The sequence below is a fragment of the Hyaena hyaena genome, unplaced genomic scaffold (assembly GCF_003009895.1).
Source record: "Hyaena hyaena isolate Hyena2069 unplaced genomic scaffold, ASM300989v1 scaffold_45, whole genome shotgun sequence".
Lineage (NCBI taxonomy): Eukaryota > Metazoa > Chordata > Mammalia > Carnivora > Hyaenidae > Hyaena > Hyaena hyaena.
The window spans coordinates 1,739,632-1,763,346 of NW_024080677.1; the positions used below are offsets into that span (position 1 = coordinate 1,739,632).

Genomic DNA, 23,715 nt, shown 5'->3' on the forward strand with positions numbered 1-23,715 from the left:
TTACTTTATTGTTTTATCACATACCATCTTAAATGAAACTATTTTTTTTTTTTTTATGGCCAGTACAAGATAGTGACGAACATACCAATTACCATACGGTGTAGTGTCGCTGTCTTGATTTGTGTTAAGGGGCCAGCAGTTTTACTCACTGTTGCTTTTATACTATCACTGCAAATGTCAAAGGAGAGAGGAAAGGCAATGAACGTCTTTGTACCGTTATGAAAACAATTCTGAACTCATGGCTTCCCTGAAAGTGTCTTGGTGACCCCGGGGATCCACAGTACACACTTTGAGAACAGCTGACTAACACACAGACTCTCAGTTGTTTCCAGTTCCTACAAACTAAAGGCTGGCTAGACCAGAAGAAGCATTTTATGAACTTCAATCTTCTGCCTTTTCTTCTGCAAGAAGATAAATAGAAAGGACTTCTAAGGAGGAACGAGCCCGAGTGCTGTGTGTGGGGAGAACGTTGTGAGTTGCCAGCAAGCCTTGTTGTGATGGATGCATCTTGGGGGGAGGGTGGTTGCTGGTGGGAAGCTTGACATCAGCTGGGCAGCAGACCCCAACCCCCCCCCCCCCCAGCCAGGGCACCAGAGGCTTACACGGTTCTTGTGGAAAGTCTGCCGTGCTTTGCTTGAATTCCAAAGCCACGCGATCTACCAGTTCTAGCAATGACCTCATTACAACTGACTGAGTGAGGCAGACATCCTCCAAGGAGATCATCAGGTTCAGAGGGACTGTCTAATCAAACTGCACAGCGGCACGCTGAAGCTGCAGGCAGTAAGTGTGGTTTGGGTTTTTGCCTACGGGGTGATGGCATTTAGAGAGGGAAGGTGAATGGGCAACAGTGGTGGAGCTGTGGACATGCTTCATAGATTTAGAGACTTCTAGGGCTAGAGGAGAAGTCAGAGATCGACCAGACACACTGAGTGAGGAGGGGTGGAAAGGTGGCTCAGGATTCAAGGGCTGCTGATTCTCTTAAGTCCGCTAGGCAGCCAAGCCGTTCCCTCGCTCACCCCGTAAAGGTGACTCCGTGACCCCCCCCCACCCCCCCCCGCCACTCAAAAGGAAGCCAGCTATTCAATGTATCTTTGGTCTATTGACAATATTTTCAGAGAGGTTAAGCAGGAAGACTCCAAGTCACAGAGTGTTAGTCAGGTGACCCGGTGGGTGGTCTCAGCAGCTGGAGGAGGTCCAAGGTTAGCTTCTTGCAGATGGTCGGTCACTTTCCCAGGGTCAGCAGTGACCCTGGAATGGGAAAGATTCTGAATGGCTGGGAATTGATCCCTGACACATATCCACCTTCCTCAGGGGACAAATATGCTTCCCTTATGTCCCTGATCTCATCTGATTCCTGCGACAGCCCTGTCAGACAGATGGGACACAGGGTTTTGTCCCATTTTACAGATGAAGAAGGTAAGTCCCTGAGAAGGGCCGTGACTTGCTGCAATCACATTTGTAAGTACCAGAGCAGGGGCTTGAACTCAGGCCTCAAGGCTTATGGTCCAGACCTCCATCCAGGAGCCTGTACCCCTACTTCCCCTCAGTGCTGTCCATCCGACTGAGGAACACACAGAAGTGCGGGCTGTGACGGTAATCCCAAAGGGTACGGGTTCTATTTTCGTGGTGCGCATGACACACCTCTCTCGGCCTCCTCGGCCAACCTGCAATGGTTCCCTCCCGAACACAAGGCCCACTGACACACTGGGAGCTGCTCCAGGCCTGCGGCCCGATGACGGCGATCGAACTTCTTTGTCTGGCTGTTCGTCGCATGTTATTAAAAACCAGAGATGCTATTGACTTTTCGTTTCGCGCTGGGATGCTCCGGTGTAAAGGGAAGAGTGCTGGATTGGAGGACCGAAGGGTGGGGTTTCAGTTCCCCTGACGTTTGGCAGCCGGTTACCTTTCACTCCAGCCAGTTAATCTCTCTCAGCCTTAGTTTCCTCTTTGACAAAATGAGCATCACGTATCATCTATCCTAAGCTGTCTTGCAGGGTTGTTACTGAGCATCAAACAACATCATTTTTATAAAGATGCCTCGCATACTGTGAATCTCTATATAAAGCGGGGTCCGCGCTCCCAGATGATTAATGATGCATACAGCATCCAGCGGGATCTATTTTTACCTGGAGGGATGGTTGACATCCTCTGGATGGACACTGCCTTCTTTAACTAGGGCTCTAGGAATTCCAACATTTGGGACACGTGAAGCACGAGACTCCAGCAATTGAAAGCAGGGCTTTGGTAAAGGGGACATGATTCATGCCATATTAGCTCACCCCCCGGCAGCTCCAGTGGGATGTGGGTCCAGGGGTGACATTTCTTGTGTGACGGAGCGCACGACCCCACCGCCTCTGTCTATGGGCTCCCACCACCCATGCTGCAACCCTCTGCCCATTGTTCAAGCAGCACTGTGTGTCGGAGTGGTCCAGGCCCTGGGAGGAAGGACACGGACTGCTGGCCCTCAAGCTTGGCTCCCAGGCACTTGCACAGAGGCATTCTCGTGGCTTCCCCAGGGCTGGCTGTGTCGCCGTGTTGTATGCAATGGCTGCATATATGGCTAGAAGCGCGGGCTCTGAAGCCACATTGCTTGGGTTACCTCTTCTTCTTACGTCTCTGCACATCCCTTTTCTTATCCTCACAATGCGAGTGATACTAGTACTGCCTGAGCCTGGGGTGCTGTAACAAAATGTCGTAACCCGGGGGGTCCTCTAAACAACAGGAATGTACTTCTCCCAGTTCTGGAGACTGGCAAGTCCAAAATCATGGTGACAGCAGATTCAGTGTCTGGTGAAAACCCATCCCCTATTCACAGATGGCCGTCTTCTCTCTGTGTCCTCACACGGTGGAAGGCGTGTGCTAGCATTCTGGAGGGTTTTTTTTTTTTATTACAATTAAAAAAAAATGTTTATTCATTTTTGAGAGACAGAGTTCAAGTGGAGGTGGGGCAGAGAGAGAGGGAGACATAGAATCCAAAGCAGGCTCCGAGCTCCGAGCTCTCAGCACAGAGCCTGATGCAGGGCTCGAACTCAGAAGCCATGAGATCATGACCTGAGCTGAAGTCAGACGCTTAACCGACTGAGCCACCCGGACATGCCTGGAGTTTCTTTTAGCAGGGGAACCAATCCCATTCATGAGGGCTCCACCCTCAAGACCTAATCATCCCCCAAAGGCCCCGCCTCCTAATACAATCACATCTTGGGTTAGGATTTCAACCTAAGAGTTTTAGGGGGACACAAACATTCAGTCAATACCAAATACCTACCTCAAAGCATTGTTGTGAGACAGAAATGGGCTTCCACGTGTACAAAAGCAGTCAGGACAGTGTCTGGCTCATAACCAGAAGCCATGGCATTCACAGAATCATGTGTAGGGTTAGAATGGGCCTTGGATAGCCCCATTCTACAACCGGAGACACTAAGGTCCTGAGAGGAAAAGCAATTTACCTGCGGTCACCCAGCTGCTAGCCTCAACTACAAGCTCAGCCTTCTGATTTCCGTTCCAGGTGCTTATCCATGACTCCCTTTCCCTGGCTTGTCCACTATTTGAGTCAATCCCATAAGCCATGAAGCCAGGTCTGGTGCTGATGCTATTGACCCCCAAGACATTGGTAAATAGAAGCAGGTGCCTTATCACAAAGCAGACTAAGGACTTCTTTTTTTTTTTAATTTTTAAGAATGTTTTATTTATTTCTGAAAGAGAGAGAGGCAGCATGAGCAGGGGAGGGTCAGAGAGAGAGAGGGAGACACAGAATCTGAACAGGCTTCAGGCTCTGAGCCGGCTGTCAGCACAGAGCCAGATGTGGGGCTCAAACCCCAAAACTGCGAGATCATGACCTGAGCCAAAGTCAGACACTTAACCTACTGAGCCACCCAGGCACCCCAAGGACTTCTTGTTTCTCTGTCATTATGTCTTTGTTTGCTGCCCGCCTGTATTCACAATTTCAAAAAGATGCTTGCACACAATTCAGTTCTGTTCTGTAATACTTCCCACAGTAATACCTCCCTGGCTATTTGCCCTAGCCCCGTATAATTGCCTGAGCGCTCTGCCAAAAACTCAGCCCAACCATGTCCCCTCCCCTAAAATTTCCAGTGGCTTCTATTACCCACAGATCCCTTTCTGCTGGCACCATAGCTCTCTGCGCTGGTTGCCAACAGCTTTCTAGCTATGAATTAGTCCACAGCATCATTCTTTAGGTAACCTAAAATATATTTTTTAATGTTTTTGTTTATTTTTGAGAGACAGAGAGAGAGAGCGAGAGAGCACACAAGCAGGGGAGGGTCAGAGAGAGAGAGGGAGACACAGAATCTGAAGCAGGTTCCAGGCTCTGAGCAGTCAGCACAGAGCCTGACGGGGGGCTCGAGCTAGTGAACTTCGAAATCAGGACTTGAGCTGAAGTCTGACAGTTAACCGACTGATCCACCCAGGCGCCCCATAGGCACCTTTTGTCTCCCCCCACCTCAGCCAGCCTCTTGCTGTTTTCTGCACAAACCTTGAACTGCCTTAAGGCACTATGTCTGCTCAGACTGTTCCCTTGGCTTAGAATGTCCTCTTCTGTCTTCTAAGCCTGTAGACGGGCTACCCATCCCTCTACCTCAAATGTCCTCTTCTCCACGAAGCTTTCTTAGTCAACCCATGCGAGGCCTTAACGTTCTTTGCGGTGTCTCTTCTGTCTCACTTCTGTGTTCTGTGTCGTTTCATAACGACTGGGTCCCCTGTCCCATGTCTCAAAGACCTACGGATGGGGGGTAGGGACTTTGTCTTTCCCAACTTGGTAACTGCTGCTGTCCATGCAGCAGTCAGTATAATCAGTCTTTGTTAAATGAATAAACTCTTCACAGTCTGTTACTGCAAGGGCACCTCTGAATGACTAAGGTTAATATGAATAATTAAGGCGAATTATTAACCTCTGCATTATTAAGGCCGGTTCAGTCTCTAACTGCCTGTCCACAAACCAGTGATCTAGTCTTAGCAGCTCTATATCCACTGGAAGAATTTCCTTCTGAAGCTTAAGACTGTTAGAGAAAGAATCCTGGGGAGGGGAGGGATTGGGAGGGGAGTGCGGGGCGGAACCTAGATGGGTCTTTCACATTGGCAGTTGGCTTGAAGAAGGCTGTGAGGGGGAGCTGTAGGGAGACAGGTAAGTGTTGGAAGTGAAGGCCACCACACAGTTGCCCCCAGACTGGCCTACGTTGTTGCAGATACTAAAGAAGCTGATTCAGTCTCTAAAAACAGCAAGTGTTTTTGTAAGTGGGCAGGCATTCGTTCCCATCCAGCCTTTCAGTGTTCCCGTGCTCTGTGAGTCTGGAATAACCAGCCAACTGGCCATGGATTCCTGTGATGGTGTCTGGAAGTGAATGCTGTTGATTCTCGCGGTTGGGACTTGAAAAAAATGTAATCAACTAGTCCTTTCACTAGCCTGGGTAGACTTTGCCCTTCCCACCACAAGTGACTCTGGATCATCCTGCATTTTTCCATCTGAGGCAATAAGGGCTCTTTGAGCTCACCCTGGGCTGGACCTTGTAGGGATGCCAGGACATGATTCTCATCCGCTCAGAGCAAACAGTGTCAGAAGGTCAGACTGCAGGAGGAGAAAGCACATGGCCTGACTCCCTTCATAGACCTGGCATCTGGCTGGAGCAAGACATGCAATATACAGAGAACTTTGCATAACTGTGCATGAGCAGGGGACAGATGGACAGTCACCGTTAGTCTTAGACGTAGGACTGTAGGGGGCAGGCTCCTAATTCCAGAGCGTCTGCCCATCTGGCCTAGGAGGGCCCTGATATATAGCTACACAGTGAATGCCCTGCACAAAGGAGCCAACTGAATGCAGAAAGCAGGAGCTGAAGTCTAGCCCACACTCCATTTACCAAGGCTGCTCCCTGGCATGGGGCTACATCTGCCCTCCATTGAAAGGGCCATCTTTTCTACTTCACATGAAGATACCTTCTGCCTGACCAGTCTAGTGCCAAGAGGGCTGCAGCTGCCCAAGGTGTGTCTTTTCTAATTGGCCCTGTCACAGAGGCCTGGTTTTCTGATTCACACAAAGGTGTGCTGGAGGACAATGACGCCCAGCTGACCTTTCCCTAAGTCTTCGACCACCTCTCCCCCTCCTCTTGTATAGATCCTCCATTAGACCTAAGCTTCTTGTCCAGAACTGTAGCAGTCACTCCTTTTTCTGGGTCTGAAGGCCCTTAGCACATTTTCCTCTTCTGTGCAAGACACATACTTATAAGTACTGTGTTTCCCTGTAAGTTGGTGGACCTCTGGACCTTTGTTTCCACAGCTCCCAGGAGTAGCCTTAAGTACATGAATGGATGAAGTTCAGTTGCCATATAATCCGACCCCTGTACTGCCCCCCTCATAATATTTCATCCACACTCCCATTCTCCCACCTCCACACCATCTTCTCATGGTTATTGAAGTCCTACTCTTTTTTTTAATGTTTATTTTTGAGAGAGGGAGAGACAGAGAGAGAGCAAAGGAGGGGCAAACAGAGAGGGTGACAGAGGATCTGAAGCGGGATCAGAGAGCCCAATGCGGGGCTCAAACTCACAAACTGTGAGATGACAACCCCAGTCAAAGTCAGACGCTTAACCAACTGAGCCATCCAAGCACCCCTGAAGTCTGACTCTTCTTTACTACTTACCTCAAGGTCTGCTTTCTCGGGAGGCCTTCCCCAAAGGACTGAGGCCACGGATTTCTCCTGTTGGTCTCTGGTACCACAAAGGTGTGATGGGTATACTAGTAATAGCTGACACCACTGTGGCCCTAATATGTGTCAGACTCTGAGCAGGATTTCATTTAGTTGTCCCAACATCTATGAAGCTGCATTGGTTATCCATTGCCATGTGACAAATTAGCACAAAGATGGCAACTTAAAAGAATATACGGGTCATCTCCCAGTTTCTTTGGGTTAGGAGTCTGTGCTCAGCTCAGCAGGATCCTCTGCTTGAGGTCTCACAAGGCGCATTGAAGGTGTCAGCTGGGGGAGGGGAGGGGTGTGTGCCTGGGTGGCTCAGTGTCAGGCTCTTCATTTCAGTTCATGATCCCAGGGTCATGGGATCAAGCCCCAGGTTGGGCTCTATGCTGAGCATGGAGCCTACTTGGGATTCTCTCTCTCTCAAGTAATAATAATAAAAAAGGTGTCAGCCAGGCTGTATGCAAGTCTGGAGGCTTGACTGGGGAAGAATCCTTTTCCAAGCTCACTGTGGTTGGTAGAATTCATCTCCTTGCAGTTTGTAGGGCCGAGGGTCTGGACATCCTACTATCTCTCAGCTGGAGGCCTCCCTCAATGCCCGAGACAGGCACAACTTCTGTCCAGCACCAAGCTGCCTCTTGAGGTGAGATACTTCCATCAGTCAGCTCTGTTTTTCTTTCCCTGAAGCAAGCCTGTCTTGATTAGTTGATGCCAATTAAAGGCCGGGTGAGCCCTTTGGCACGGTGTCTCTGAAGGGCTGTCAGTTGCTGCCACTCACTCACCTGTGCATCCTCTGCATCTCATAGAATCGGTACTGGTCAATGTTGTTGACAGTGACAATAGCAGACGATGGAAGCCCTTCAGCCAAGGCATGGGAGGGGAGCCCAGCTTGCAGTGGGAGGGCTCTGGCTGGGTGCTGGCTCTGTGGGGCAGGAGGGCACAAAAGGGTGAGGATTAGGGGCACAGGAAGCACGGAAGCTCTTCAGTTCCTTTTGAGATCCCGGTGACGAAAGCCCCCCTTCCCTCCCTGGGGCAGAGTGAGGCAGCAGGGCCAGCTGTGGACTCCTGGTCACCCAGGATGCCACCTGCCGATTTTGCTCACTGTTCCTACATTCGCTCCTTGTCCCCTAAGGCATCGATGTGCCATCTGATTTCCCCCCTGCCTTCTGTATTGGGCTGGCGAGGCTTTCTTTTCTTTTCTTTTCTTTTCTTTTCTTTTCTTTTCTTTTCTTTTCTTTTCTTTTCTTTTCTTTTCTTTTCTTTTCACTTTTTCCCAATGTTTACTTATTTTGAGAGAGAGAGGAAAGAGCACAGATGAGGGAGGAGCAGAGAAAGAGAGAGAGGGAGAGAGAGAATCCCAAGCAGGCTCCATGCTGTCAGCACAGAGCCCAATGCGGGGCTCCACCTCACAAATCAGGAGATCATGACCTGAGCTGAAATTAAGAGTCAGACGCTTAACCGACTGAGCCACCCGGGCACCCCACAGCGAGGCTTTCTTACCCAGGTTCTGCTGATGACCTTTCCAGACTTTCCTTTCCTTTCTTTCACATCCTGTGAAGGCTTTTGCCTCTGAGATCATCTTTCCATTTTCCTCTTCTGTTATGATTTTTTTTCTTTCTGTCTTGAGGCTCCCATTGTGGAAGTTAAAAAAAATTTTTAAATGTTTTACTTATTTTTGAGAGAGATAGAGATGGCATGAATAGGGGAGGATTAGAGAGAGAGGGAGACACAGAATTCAAAGCAGCTCCAGGCTCTGAGCTGTCAGCACAGAGTCTGATGCAGGGCTCGAACACACGAACTCTGAGATCATGGCCTGAGCCGAAGCCGGAAGCCCAACTGACTAAGCCACCCAAGCACCCCTCATTGTGGAAGTTTCTGTTCTTTAGCTGGTTAATTATACCTTCTCCCATTACTTGGGCTCCCAAATTTCATCATGCAATGATCTTTCCCCCAAGATATCCGGTAGGCAGAAAGTCGTTTAAAAGAACAACCCATCTCATTTTAATCACTATCCACGTAGTACACGATTCATTTTCCTCAGCTATTGTTCTCTTTTGTTTACTTTATCAGTCCAGTAAGCAGAAAGGCAGTCCCAGTCACGTGGAAAGGATGGGAAACACTCAGGCCTTGTGAAACCTTTTCTTACCTGCTGCAGGCTGGCCACACAGCTAGCATTTCCTTCATTAATCCTGGTTGCAATGATGCTATTCTTTATTTTCCCAGGTTTGACGTCATGTCCCTCTTCTTCCTGAATTAAACAAATAAAGAAGCATTTGCCCAGATGGAGCGCCAGAGTCACTCTTGATCTTGTCCTCTTCCCAACCCGTATGTGCAAGCAACCCCGATCATGCCCATTTTAGCCTCAAAATATCCTCTGGATGCACTTGCTGGGCCCCCCTTCCCTCTCCCCTCTGAACCCCTGTAACTACCCCCCTGTTCTCGTTCCCTCCACTCTTGACTCTCTCTTGCAGTCCATTCCTCACAGAGCGACCAGATGCTGAGAAACCTAAACCTCATGATGCTTCTATTCTGAGTAAAACCCACTGTGACTTCCCTGTGCCCTCAGAATGTAATCCAAACTGTTTTCTGCGGTCCATATGCCCTGTGCCTTCTGGTCTCTCTTCCTTCTCTCTTTCATCTCCTGTTTCTCCTTTCTCCATGCTCTCGGGGCGTTGTCCTCTCCTTTGATTCCTCCCAATGCCAAGTTCTTCTCTGCTTGAGGTCACTGCAGACGCCGTTCCCTCTGCCAGCATTCCCTTCCCCAAGCTGTTGGCATGACTGAATCCATCTCAGCTTTTAGGTGTCAGCTTAAATGTAATCCTCCCCAAGGGGAAGCCCAATCCAAAGTGGGCATTTCCTGTTATTCTCTCTTTTGCATTTTGATTATTTTTTATAGCACTTGCTGTTTTATTCATCTGAAGTCTCTCCTTTCCTTTCCAGACTATAAGCTCCATGCGAGCAAGGACCAAACAGGATTTATCCACTACTGTGCAACTAGCTCTCAGGTTAGTACCTGACAGACACATGGCAGACATTACAGTCTATTAAATAAGAGTTTTTTAAAAAATATTTTTAAAATTTGTTTCTAGGAGAGAGAGAGACAGTGTGAGCAGGGGAGGGTCAGAGAGAGAGGGAGACACAGGCTCCGAAACAGGCTCCAGGCTCTGAGCTGGCAGTCAGCACAGAGCCCGACGCGGGGCACGAACCCACGGACCGTGAGATCATGACCTAAGCTAAAGTCGGACGCTCAACTAACTAAGCCACCCAGGCGCCCCTAAATAGAGTTTTGACAACGAATGAATGGATGCACGAATGAATGAGGAGTCCTTGAATTCTTTTCACCTGTTCCCTTTCAGCCAAAATGATACGCCTTTTAAATACTGTATGAACTCCCTTCCTCCTTCCCTAACTTCACTCCCTCCGTTTGTGCTTATTTGGTGGGAACTTTCCATGTACATCTAATGATGTAGATGTTCACTTCCCCACAATGGTAATGTTATCTTTATTTGAAAGTTATCAACTCATACCCTCTCTATTCAGCATTCAACTGACAAGCCAAAAAGAAGCAAGTCCTCTGCAGTAAACCCCAAACTGTGAAAATCCAGCCTTTAAGGTTCCCATTCAGATTGGTTTTTAATATTTTCTCACAGTCCTAATAGGCAGGAGGATCTGGTCTCCAAATCTGCCGCTAATTAGATGTTATTTCTTTTGTTCGTGGGAAAGGGTGCTGCTGAACTCCATTAAGCGTTGGACCTCTTCTACCAGAGCTCAAGAAGGGAATTTAAATCAAACCTCAGGTAGACATAGAGTTCTTATTTTTAATACATTCATTAATTGCAGAGTGTCAGCCCTGTGAGCACTTGTGAGTGCCCGCGTGCACACACAGACATCCTGCTTCCTGTGTGTGGGCTCACTCACCCACAGCCACCATCGGATATAATGTGTCTCCTTCCAGGCAAAGCAGGAAGTACACTTTCCTTGGTGTCTTGCTAAGAGCCTGATGGATGCCCAAAGGGGTCCATTTTTAGGAGATCTTCTTTACAAGATCCAGAAACTCTGGGAGCCTGGGATTCCTTTAGCTCTTCTTGGATTGCCTGTCTAGAATCCCAGCCCCTGGAAGCTTGGGAGAGGCCCCAGTAGCTCATAGATGGCTCCCATCAGCATCAAGGGACTTTGTTCAGCTTAATTCATCCTGTCAGATAGTATACCTGAACCTGCCCTTCCAAGGACCCTTCCACAAATTCCAGAGGGCCAAAGTCAGTGTTGACCTTATCGAACTTGTAAGTATGGTGTATTTGCTCTACTAAGTAATTATTCATTATTGACTCATTCCTGTTCCATGTCGCCTGTGGGCCCGGCAGCAATATGCTGGGAGTGTAGACATCAGCAAGATGGTCAGTCACAGTACTGCTCATGCGCTGTTTCTAAGACCTGCCCTTTCTGTCTTACACAGCCTATTGGCTGAGTGCCCTTAAGGATCCTTAAGCTCAGCTCGTCATGTCCTTATCATTTGTTTACAATATGTTCAGCTATCTCAAAAATACACCTGCCCTGATTTATAGATATCTTGCCACTTTATGTATGTATGTATGTATGTATGTATCTATGTATTTATTTATTCTGGCTCAACTCGAACTGCCTGCCAGGCTCTTCCTTTGTGGTCTCAGGCACCCCACATCTGATGGAAGGTTGAAGTGCAGATTTAATCTCAGGCTTATCCTCGAGGCCAACACAGGGGATTTTCCGGGATGATAGACAGACTATTGTTAGTGACTCATTCTCATTTTCCTAGGAGTTGTCCTCTGAAAGGCTCATAGTTTTATACATATGATATATGATATATAATATAAGTATCAGGTACATGTGTAAAATTTGTATATAACTCTGGCTCTCTCTCTGTATCTGGGAGCTCTCTCCCATCTGTTGCAATGTCAGTACTAGCTATCTCCATGAAAGACTCCCTGATGAGTGCTCTGGGAGCTGAACTCATGATGTAGATGTGCAGGCATGCAAAACCCCAAGGGTTCAAGGCCTGAAGCGAGTGGGATCAGGCCATCAGAGGTGGCCAGAGCCATGTCCCTGAGGGGGCTTACACATTTTTCTGTGTTAGGCTTCTAGGTGAACCAATAAGCCTATCTTACTAAGTAGAGGATTTTACGTTTCATGGGCAAGGAATTATGGGGCTTCTCTCATGAATATCGACTTGCAATAACTCACAAAGGCGTTTTGGGTCTTCCTCTTAAATATCTGTTTGTTACATCTGCCCTCCACCCTCTGCCACCATCACTGTTGCTTGGACACTGTAAGGCTCCCCAGCCTCCTTGCCGGGCTTACTTTCCTCTGCTCGCCTCTAATTTATTCTCCACACATGCGAAGCCATTTTTTTTTTTTTTTTTAGTGTTTACTTATTTTTGAGACAGTGCAAGCAAAGGGGGGGACAGAGAAAGGAGGACAGAGGATCCAAAGCAGGCTCTGCACTGACAGCACCGAGCCTTACATGGGGCTTGAACTCATGAACCATGAGATCGTGACCTGAGCTGAAGTTAGACACTCAATCGACTGAGGCACCTGAGTACTCCCCCTTTTTAAATGTGTATTTATGTTTGAGACAGAGAGAATGTGAGGCAGAGTGAGAAGGAGACAGAGGATCTGAAGCAGGTTCCATGCTGAGAGTGCAGAGCACGATGTGGGGCTCAAACTCACAAACTGCAAGATTATGACCTGAGCTGAAGTCAGGCACTTAATGGACTGAGCCATCCAGGTGCTGCAAAGCTATCTTCTAAAGCACAGATCTGATGGGTCACCATTGTCCCTCCATGACTTCCCTAGACCTCAGGATAAAAAATTCCAAGCTTCTTTTTATATATTTATTAAAAAAATTTTAAAACCTTTTATTTATTATTGAGAAACAGTGAGCAACAGAGCATGAGCATGGGAGGGACAGAGAGAGGGTAAGACACAGGCTCCAGGCTCTGAGTTGTCAGCACAGAGCTTGACGTTGGGCTCGAACTCACAAACCATGAGATCATGACCTGAGCCGAAGTCGGAGGCTTAACTCACTGAGCCACCCAGGCGTCCCAAAATTCCAAGCCTCTTTAACCTAGTCTACAGAATCCTTCCAACTTGACTCCTGTTGACCTGTAGCTGCAACCATATTCTTTCTTGTTCTCTTATACTGATGCACCGACTACTCATATCCCAAGCTTGCTCTTATTTCAGGTTTTTTAACATGCTGCATTTGTGCCTGAAGCTTCCTGACCTCCCCTCCCTAATTCATAGTCAACCCTGAAGACCCTGTTCAGATATTACTTAAGGGTGCTGGGACAGAGCACTCAATGTCTTTCTCTACTATCACCTCCTTTCCCGGCAATCGTCCCCAGAGCCTTCTGGTATCCCTATGTTGGGCCATTGCCACAGCCTACGCTAATTGCCTGCTTAATTTTCTGTTCTCCTTGCTGGAATGTAAGACCCTTGAGACCCCGATTCCCTCCTATTCATTATTCTGTCCCCGGTTGCTAACAAGTTCCCAGCTCAGAGGAGGGAAGGACTCAGTAAGTACTGAATTAATTCACTCATGAATAAATTTGTTGGGGTGGATACATCCCAGGTCTTGATGTCTGGGATGGGCTTGATAAAGCAGGTGACATGGTAAGAAAAAAACCTAGGCAGGAAGTCACGAGTATGGAGTTCTTTGTAAACTTGGGCAAGCCACTTCTTCTCTCTGTACAGAACTTCAGTTTTTCCCACATATAAAATCCTGGAATCTAAATCCCAGAGGTCCTTTTCAACTTTTTGTGGTCCATGGGGCTACCTCAAACGTGTTCTCTTTGAGGATTACTCTTATTCCTCTGTGTTGCCTATAAGAGCTATCCAAAGGCTATCATACCCCGATGGACCCTCTTAAAATCCATAAATAGAATTAAGGACAAAATAAGCAACAAGGCTGCTTTGGTCACAACGGGGCTTAGTCCTCAAAGCCCCATTGCCAGTGCCTCTCACCGACATCTCCCAGGGACTGAGGACCTCCTGCCTTTAGCCTCCTAATTGGTATCCTGAGGCTTTTCTATGGCCATTCCACCATCTTTTCCCTGCAGAGCTGTTACAATTCCAAAGATTGGGGTGAAGTTAAGGCTTGAATCCGGGCCTAAAAAGTGTTCAAACAGGTGTCACATTCCATGAATGAGCAGGAAGTGTCTAGAAATTTAGTACAACCCTTCAGAGCCCCAGGCCCGGGGCCACAGAATTCTGGACTGCTGTGGAGGGCAGGGAGCGGAAGGCTCAACATTATTGCAAGGGGTCTACAAATCCATTTATAAATCAAGCATTATCTCTGACTAAGGGGCGCTATGTTTTGCAAATATGCATAGTTTTTCAAGTGTACAACAGAGCTACGACTGTAAGTAACAAAGTAAACATTCATTTAAAAATAGCTCTAAATTCACACCAGGCTTCATGCGCTTTCCTTGCTCAGCGGATCCTACAAGGGACACGATTATGCAATGACTCTCAGCTGTGGGAAGGCCAGCGCCAGGAAAGACAGATCGGTGACCATCGCTGTACTCCTAGCACCTCGTTCAAGGCCGGCATGGACTAGATGCTCCATAGATATTTGTCGGGACTCAGGGACATTTTTTTTTTTTCACTTTAAAAAGGCAGGCTTATAGTTGAAAAAGGTTAGCAGCCACTGGCTACTCCCAAGAGTTAATAAAACAATCTTTTTGCGGTGTATATAGCCTTTAAAAAAAGAATTGCTTTCACATACATCATTGCATTTGGCCCTAAAGAATAACTTTGCAAGGGAAGTGAACTCAGAGGCTAGGAGGCTACTAGCGGGGGGTGGGGGGTGGGGGGGTAGGTGGGGGGAAGGGGTGGGGTGGGGGGAGGGGGTGGAGCTGCAAGCAACAGGTGGTGGAAACGAGCTTCAGCAGCATCGAGGGATTACAGCATTTCTCTCCTGTCCCTCTGGTAGCTGGAATGGCTCAGATGGGTGACATCTAGGGACGATAAGGCCCTAAAATAAGACTGGCATTTCATCAAGTCAGCTTAGTGACAGTCAGAATTACGAAGATAGTACAGGGCTTCTTGCATTTAAAAAGACTCTCTTCATGTATCTCTAAAGTTTTTCCTTTTTCTGCCAATAAGTAGCACTGTAATGGTGGGGCAAAATGAAGGCTAATCTCTGTTAGGTAATTTTTTTTTTTATTAATTAGTTTATTGTCACGTTGATTTCCATACAACACCCAGTGCTCCTCCTCTCTGTTAGGTAATTTAAAGTGTGCGCTTTGGGGTATTTTGACTAAGATGCATGATTTAAGGGTGGTAAGAGATGATCAAGATATGAAACCCAATGCACACCGCAATCAGAAGAATACTGATTAAGGGCGCCTGGGTGGCTAGTTGATGAAGCATCCGACTTCAGCTCAGGTCACGATCTCACGGTTTGTGGGTTTGAGCCCCGTGTTGGGTTCTGTGCTGACAGCTCAGAGCCTGGAGCCCACTTTGGATTCCGTGTCTCCTTTCTTTGCTCCTCCTCCACTTTCTCTCTCTCTCTCTCAAAAGTAAATTAACATTTAAAAAAAAAGGAATACTGATTGAAATAAGGTGCATCTGTACAGCGGAAGTGGGCACAGTAGTTACAATGATGCAGATTTGTATTGGTGGGTGTGATTGACTACTTAAAGCAAATTAAAAGTCTTCATATCCTGTACAGTGTTTTCCCATTTGTGTAAATTTGTATACATCCTTACACATGCAAGGACACACCTAGGCTAAGTGACGGTCACCAAACATTAAACAGCTCTGCACTGCGGTATTCATGCGGCTTAGACTCTCCTACTTCTGTGTGTTTCGAGCATGTGTGATGAGGGGCAGCAGACGGCATGTTCTCCGAGTCCACGGCATTGCTGATCCTAGAGAGTATGAGGTAGCCCCATGGGGCAATAGGTTTGATTAGCTATTCCTCCATCCGAAGTCGATTGGGCATCCCGCTTCTCTGGATAACCGGGGACTGAAGCTTGACTCACCACATGGGGAGCTGAAGTGGGAGCAGAAGTGACTGGACCACCCCTGCGTGGCTCCGGTTACAGTGCTCGCTGCTTCCTGGGTGCCCGATGGGCTCTCCCAGGAGCAGCAGGATACCAGCCAGTGGGGGAGCCCATGGTCTGCCCTGCCCGCCTCTTCCAGGAGGGCCCGCTTGGCGCGCTCTGCCTTTGCTTCCCAGTCCCTGGGAGGCACCCACGAGGATGGGCAGATGGACATATCTGTCCCTTCCAACCTTCCAGGTGTCACAGGATCTGTGTCCACAGCCTCCCTCCTCACAAGGAGAGCTTCCCGGGAAGGCTCACCCTGACCAAGTGAGGGATTTGGAGTCTGAGAGCCCTGCTGTGTCCTGAGGACTCACCAGGCGTGAGAAGGTGGGTGGTCACTCTGTTTTCTGAGCCTCAATTTCTTCACCTGTAAAATTGGAATAATAATACTGCCTCGTAAGAGGAGCCAGGGAGATGCTGTCTATGGAAACGCTCTGTAGGCTTCACAATGGTCGTGGAGTCCGGAGATTGGCAAAACCCCAGGGGCTTTAGAATTACACATGGATCCAAAGGCGGCCCGGCCATGTACAGTTTGGGGACCCGGGTGCGGTGGGAAGCTCACACAGCTTCCCCTTCTTCTGACCTGAAAAATGGGTTACTCTGCTCCTTGCTCTGCCCTCTGGCCGAAGCCCTCCAGGCAGAGCTGTGATTTTGGTACCTCCAGAGAACCAAGGCTCAAATGAAGCTTTCTTAATGAGCAATTATTCAGATGTTGTGGGGGTGGGGGTGCCCTGTGGCTGGAACCCAGACTCCCCTACTTTGTTTTTATTTTTACATCCCCGAAGCCCAAAACCAGCTGTCTGAATCACTGGCAAACAGCGCCAAAACAATTTTCCTGCGTCACAGGAGGCCACGGGCTCCAGCCACGCCTCGGGATGGTGTGCTAAAAATAGCCTCCCAGAGCTATTTTTAAGGCCCTGCGGGCTGTCAGCCACAGGCCGAGAGAGCAGAACTCCTCGTCGTGTGCACCGAAGGGCATCATGTTGACTCCTCGGTGGGCCTTCGGGTCAGTTAAGGAGCTGGACTCCAAACCCCGCATCCTCCTCTCCAACCACAGGGATTTGTCACTGTGCGAAGGCGACCGATTCAAGTGCAGATTTGCCCTCCCCGGGGACCTTGCCAGGCAGACAGAGCTACCATGACATCAGTTACATGCAACCTTTCCACACTGGACATCCTGTGAGCCACTGGCACGGAGACTTCCGCCAGCGACATCACGGGATACCCATCACTCATGTTTGAACAGCATTTATAATTTTCAGAGCACATTCACCTCCATTACCTTCTCCGATCCCCATGGCACTTCTGCTAAATGGATACTATTGTCCCCATTTTATGTATCAGGATAGTAGAGGACTATTTGCGCTTTCATAACACCCGGTTAGGCTGCAGAACACAAAACAGATAGTCTAGTATGTTTCACGGTGGGATGATCTTGGGCATCTCAACCCGGGCTTAGCGTTTCCTTCTCAGTCTCCTCCACGGTGGCCACACCCACACTCCACTGTCCTCTGACTCCTCTCCATGGATTCATTCATTTGTTCATTTGGCCAACGTTTCCTGAGGACCCACTCTGGCCAAGGAAGGCCCCACTTTACTAGGCTCCGGGATAAGTGATGTCTCTCTGCCCTGGGGAGGTGGCAGTGTTAGGACACAACTCCACAGGGAGATGGGAGACATCATGAAAGGCTTCAGGAAGGGGTCATCTCTGTGTGGGTGTGAAGGCTGAGTAGAAGATAGAAGAGAAGCTGTCCAGACAGAGGGGGCAGCCGGGGACAGGCAGGAGACGCAGGAACCGCAGGGGACACGGGGGATCCCAAAGCAGGTGGGGGCGGATGCAGGCAGGGGGCAGGAACCAGGAGGCTGGACATCAGCAGGGTCAGAGGCATCCCTACGTTGGCTGTGCGGGAGGCCTGGAGGGGAAAGAGGCTGGGGGGGAAGGAGGCCATGTTGGAGGCTGTTTAATAGCTCAGGTGAGACAGGCTGGGGGCCTGGCCTGAGGTAGGCACGGTCCTGAAGAAAGATCCGTGAGGCTCCTGGGTGGCTCAGTCGGCTGGGCATCAGCTTCTTGATTTCGGCTCAGGTGAGTCTGAGCCCCACGTGGGGCTCCCCGCTGACATCGCGGATTCTGCTTGGGATTCTGTCTCCCACGCTCTCTGCCCCTCCCCCGCTCGCTCTGTATCTCTCTCTGAAAAATAAATAAAAAGAAACTTAGGAAAAAAAGAAAAAGAAGGATCCAATTCTAGAAGTGCTTAAAGAGTAATTAAAAGGCAGGCTAAAAATGAGTCACAGGGCTTGGTGGTCAGTGGATGTGTGGGGGCAGGTGGAGAGTCTGAGGCAAGCCCAGGGCTGAACCGAGAACACGTTGATACCATTCAGCGAGCTGGGGGTGGGGGGGGGAACGCAAGGAGGGGCAGGCGGAGGGAAAGGAAAGGCTTGTTCTGAGTCTTTTGTGGTGAGGAGCCAGTTGGAGATCCCAGTAGCTGTAACAAGCAGGAAGTCACACACACAACTGGGAGATCAGAGGAGAAATCAGGCTTGGACATAACCGTTTGGAAGGGGCCGGGACCCGATGAAGCCTGAAGGGCAGTAGGTCTCCACCGGTCACTCCCATCAGAATCAGCGGGGGCAGCTTTAAAAAAAAAAAAAGCAGAGAGAGATCTGAACCCCATCCTCAGAAATTCTGTATCAATTGCTGCACAATGGGTCCTAGTTTCAGTATATTTAAAAAGTTCCCAGGAGCTCCTTCTGATGAGCCGCCGGCGTTGGTGAGGTTGGACTGGAGGTGGCCTCGATGGAGGGCGGATGGACAGAGCCCAGCACGGAAGGCCCAGGAAGGATGCAGAGCCCTGAATCAGCCAGAGAGCAGGCTGCCAGGAGACAGTATTATCTCCGGAGCCAAGGGAGGGTGGGGGGGTGCTGAGCGGAGGCCCTGTGGAGGGTGGCGGATGCTCAGGAGGGGCCAGCTAGCGTGAGGGTGGAGGGTGTCCGGGGGTGACCTAGGCCAGCGCGGACGCAGGGCGGGGGTGGAGATTGCAGAGGCCGATGGGCTCAGACTCCGTGAAGGTACGAAAGGCGGGGAGGAAGGACCACAGAAGGGGGGCCAGGGTGCGAGGAAGCATGGCTGGGAAGGGAAGCAGAGGGAAGAGCACGAGGGACACAGCATGGGGAGGCATGATGGGTCTGTACAGGGACGGGGTAAGGACGCGAGGAAGACAAACTGATAACCACTCTGAATGACGAGGAACGTTAATAGAGGGTGGTCCCTGGACGTGGAGGGACTGGGCTTCCGAGCCCAGCGGAGAGATCAGCCCTGGGAGATGGGATGCTGTCCCGTCTGGGGCAGCAAGGACCAGAGATGGTGTCACCTGTCTTCAGAGAGGCCAGCACCTCCTCCCCACGGCCCCTCCTCTAGCCTTCCTTCTCCTGCCACTTCCCATGTTCTCCTCTCTCTGCTCCAGCGGGGGATGCCAGGCGGGGCCTTGGTGCCGCCGCCTCCCACATGCTTCTGCCCACTCCCCTTGCTCAGGATGTTTGTTTTACCAAGTGTTAAGCAGACTGTGAATGCCTCGAAAGCAGTGACTCAAAGTTTCCTGAAATACTTGGTTCGAAACATATGGTAGGTTCCTAATAGACAGTTGGTGTGCAAATTCGTGTGCATCCACAGACGTAAACATAAAGCATCGACATCGATGGATTTATGCATATACATGTGTGCCTGATGGTGCACGTCACTGCACGGGAGGCACATATGCCCACGCGGGCCACGCCCGCATTCCCCAAGCTCTCCCTGCTGGACCCTGCCTGCTGCTGTCTGTGACACGCTCCCACATCCTGCGAAGAAGCCCCCGCAGACACAGGCCCGGCCCGGGCACATTTCCTGGATACACTTGCTCTAGTTGAGGGAACACCGGAGGTCACTTTTGAATTTTGGAATGCAAGTACTTCTGACGTGTGGTTAAAGGGAAGGAAATTCGCCTTACGTTATGGGATTTATGCTTCATGAGGTTCTTTTTTTTTTAACAGGAAACGGCTTCTAGGAAGATAACAGGAAGGAGCACCTTTCTATCATTTGTCCTCATTTTCAATTCGTTCAAGAAACATGGCAGAATCAGGATTCACATGTAACTTTCAGTCTTTACTTTCTAGTTTATAAGAGACATTTATTTCTTTTATGTTTGTTTATTTTTGAGAGACAGAGAGTGAGTGGGGGAGGGGTAGAGAGAGAGGGAGACAGAATCCCTAGCAGAGTCCAGGCTCCAAGTTGTCAGCACAGAGCCCGATGCGGGGCTCGAGCCCACGAACCGCGAGATCATGACCTGAGCAGAAGCCGGCCGCTTAACCGGCTGAGCCACCCAGGCGCCCCTGTAAGAGAGGTTTAAAAAGGTCTAGTGAAGCAGGCACTCTATTATTTTCAAGCTTCTAAGACAAATCTTTGTTTCTACGAACAAATGTTAGGGTATATTCACAAAATAATTTTTTATTTTCTATCCAAATTCAGTATCTTTTATTTAAATATATTCAACATTTTCTAACACAAAAATTGTTCTCCTTAAGCCAAAAAGTTTCCTAATTCCAGATAAAAAATAAGCACATGGATGATATGCTACTGTGGGCATATATATATATATATATATATATATGTATATAATACACATACATATACATATGTATATATGTATTTACCTCGTGTGTGGCCTTTGGCTGAGAAAAGAGACACGGTCTCTTCTGTCTGTGAAGGACAGTGAGAAGGAGTCATGTCTATGCCTTTGACATCTAAGGACCAGCAGCCGCCCCCCACCCCCCCACCTATTGTGTGTAAAAATATGTCAACTTGGGCCAGGTCAGCATGAAGCAGAATTTCTTAGGAAGTTAGAGCCACTGGCTCACGATGCACTGGTTCTACTGAGGTCCTTGAGTAGCCCGCTCCATGCCACCCCCTGTTTTGCTTGGCCACAGTTATGGCCCCTGACGCTGGCTGGCCACCCTGCGATGCAGAATGTTTCCAGGCTCCCTGGTTGCCATTTTCCTGCCTCTGTGATTTTTCTAGCCCTGATTGCCTGATCAGGCAGGATCAGGCAGGATTCTCCCCCTTGGAATAAGAGGATGGAAGCCAGTGCAGTTACCATTTTCCGTCTCAGAAGGGCATCTGGAAACAGGTGTTTCTAGAACTGTGACATCTTGCTGCCTTCCAGCCCTCCACCACTCTCCCGTACTGATGGCTTCCTGAGGTGCGAGCAGTTATGTCCTTGAGGCCTCAGAAGCCCATGTGTTTGCCTGGAGACATTTGGACAAAACCTGGCGGGGACAGGAGCCAGGCTGGAGGAGGAACCGAATCCTGCGGAGGCCGTGGCAGGCCATCAAGAGAAGAGGGTAACAGGGCTGAAGCCCCAGGGCTTACATGAGGAAGCAAGAGCAGAGAGCCTGATGGGATCTCAGAAGGGAGCTGGGGGACTTCAGAGTGACCATGTGGGCATTAGGAAGAAGTGAAAAAAGGAAGGGGTAGAAACGCGAGATCTTTCTAGTTCCTACTTCACTTCCAGTCTGGACCTTGCTGGGGATAATCTCTCGGAACACAGGCCTCCCTGACTCCTGCTAAGTACAGCTGCAGACCTGACTGGGGACGTGGGTGGTCCTCTAGGCGGGAGACAGCAAGCCGATTCCTCAGTGAAGATGACATCATCGTCACTCACTCAAGGGGAGCACTTCTTAATAATGGCGGTTTCCTCACCCGCATACCAGATGCCAGATGCGAGGACACCCAGATCCTATTTCATTCAAGTTTCATGAAGAGCAGCTGAAACAGAGAATGCTAAGGGGAGACAGAACAACTGTCTTCAAGTATCTGAGGTGCCGGCCTATGCATGCAAGAGGGGCAATCTTATTCCCTGAGAGCCCAGAGGGAGAGAAGGTAGCAAATTTCAAGTCACTGAAGGGCTACCTTGGAGGGTGGTGAGCTCCCCATGCTGGAGAGATTCAAGCAGAGGCCGTGGGATCATTTGTCAGGCACACCCCACACGGTTTGCTGTTAGTTAGGCCTTTGTAATCACTCCTGCAGGTCATAGCTGAAGCTTGGTCCAGCCTCCCATCTCCTCTGTGGGTCTCTGGTGTTGCTCAAACAGGGCTCAGCCAAGACTGTCTCGACTCTGAAGCCTAAGCTGTCCTCTCGTGAGCAGAGCATGTCCCTGTCTGGTCTGTGGCCATCACTCACTAAAGGGGCCCAGGGACCTCACTGGTGTTGAGTAGCAACCCAGTAACTCTTATGCCTTTGATCATAGTAGAAAGGTATTCACAGCTTAACGAGGAACACAGGGCTCACAGAGTGTGTGTAACTGGCTGGTAAGAGGAAGCCTGGCCCAGGATCCAAGCCATTAGGCCATGCTGACTTTCGAAGACGTTCTTAAGTAAGAAAGGGAATGAAAATAATTATTCCCCCCTAATTTAATCCGTTTGTAAACCAAGTTTTTTTTTTTAAATGTTTTTTTTAAATTTATTTCTAGAGGAGAGAGGAGACAGCATGAGCAGGGGAGGGTCAGAGAGAGAGGGAGTCACAGACTGAAACAGGCTCCAGGCTCTGAGCTGGCAGTCAGCACAGAGCCCGATGCGGGGCTCGAACCCACGAACCGCGAGATCGTGACCTAAGCGAAAGTCGGACGCATAACCAACTAAACCACCCAGGCGCCCCAAACCAAGTTTTTTTTTAAAATGCATTCCTTACAATGGTGTTCAGCAATACATGATTTTATCCTCAGTCCCCACCCACGGAGTTTTTTGGTTTCTGCGTCCTTCTCTCTCATCGAGGCCACGTAGATCAGGTTTGGGATTACCAAACTCTGGGGAGCTGTCATACCTGATAATTGCTCCTTTGATTTTGTAATCCATCTTCCCACGTCTTCCTCAAAATGCTTTCTGGAGGATGATGGAGGCATGCAGGTGCGCGTGAAAATCAGGCAAATTCAAATGCATGGTGGGAGACGTGGGGGGCGGACAACAGAATACTCTCTGGGCAGTCCTGGGCCTTACATCTTGGGTCAGGAATCCCGAAGTAACACGATGAGGCCGGCAGGAGATGGCAGAAGAGAGGCCGTGGGGCCGAGTCCCTGCTGGACCCTGTGGCCGCTTTGCTTCCTAGATATCAGTGCTTCTAGGGATAAAGCCGGGTGGGCCACGCCTGTGACCTTTGGTTTTATTTTATTTTATTTTTTTACAAATAGTTTATTGTCAAGTTGGTTTCCATATAACACCCAGTGCTCATCCCCACAAGTGCCCTCCTCCATGCCCATCGCCTCCCTTCCCCCCCCCCCTGCACCACACATCAACCTTCGATTTGTTCTCAGCATTCAAGAGTCTCTCATGGTTTGCCTCCCTCCCTCTCCCCCACCATTTACCCCTTCTTCTCCCCCACGGTCCTCCGTTAAGTTTCTCCTAATCCTCCTATACGTGCAAACATATGGTATCTGTCCTTCTCTGCCTGACTTATTTCGCTCTACGAAGGCTCAGGTCGTGATCGCACGGTCTGTGAGTTCGAGCCCCGCGTCGGGCTCTGTGCTGGCAGCTCGGAGCCTGGAGCCTGCTTTGCATTCCGTGTCTCCCTCTCTCTCTGCTCTTCCCCTGCTCATGCTCTGTCTCTCCCTCTCAAAAACAGACATTAAAAAATTTTTTTTAAAGCAGTCACCTACATGTGACTAGGGAGGTGGCAGTATCCACTTCCCACACACCTGGAGTGTGTACTTGGGAGCCTTACTTGTGCAGGTGGGAAATCCCCCCCTTGTCCTCTACGGCCCCCCCTCCCCAGAGAAGGCCTGGACTTCTCATAGCCTCTCAGGAAAGGCTTTCAAAGAGCCACGAAGTCCCTGCCCCTTCCTGCTTTTCACTAGGACACCTCATACACCAACCGCAGGGAAAAAGCCATGATACATTGATGAG

The 23,715-nt window shown here is 49.4% G+C and overlaps 1 long non-coding RNA gene across 1 annotated transcript; it reads left to right on the forward strand.

The window, feature by feature from the left end:
• The first annotated feature begins 5,093 nt into the window (after positions 1 to 5,093).
• On the forward strand, positions 5,094 to 22,317 carry LOC120230687. The gene is made up of 6 exons (XR_005528118.1): positions 5,094 to 5,140; positions 9,644 to 9,708; positions 15,985 to 16,116; positions 19,816 to 19,913; positions 20,985 to 21,162; positions 22,290 to 22,317. It is a non-coding gene; the product is annotated as an uncharacterized LOC120230687 (long non-coding RNA).
• The last annotated feature ends 1,398 nt before the right edge of the window (positions 22,318 to 23,715 follow it).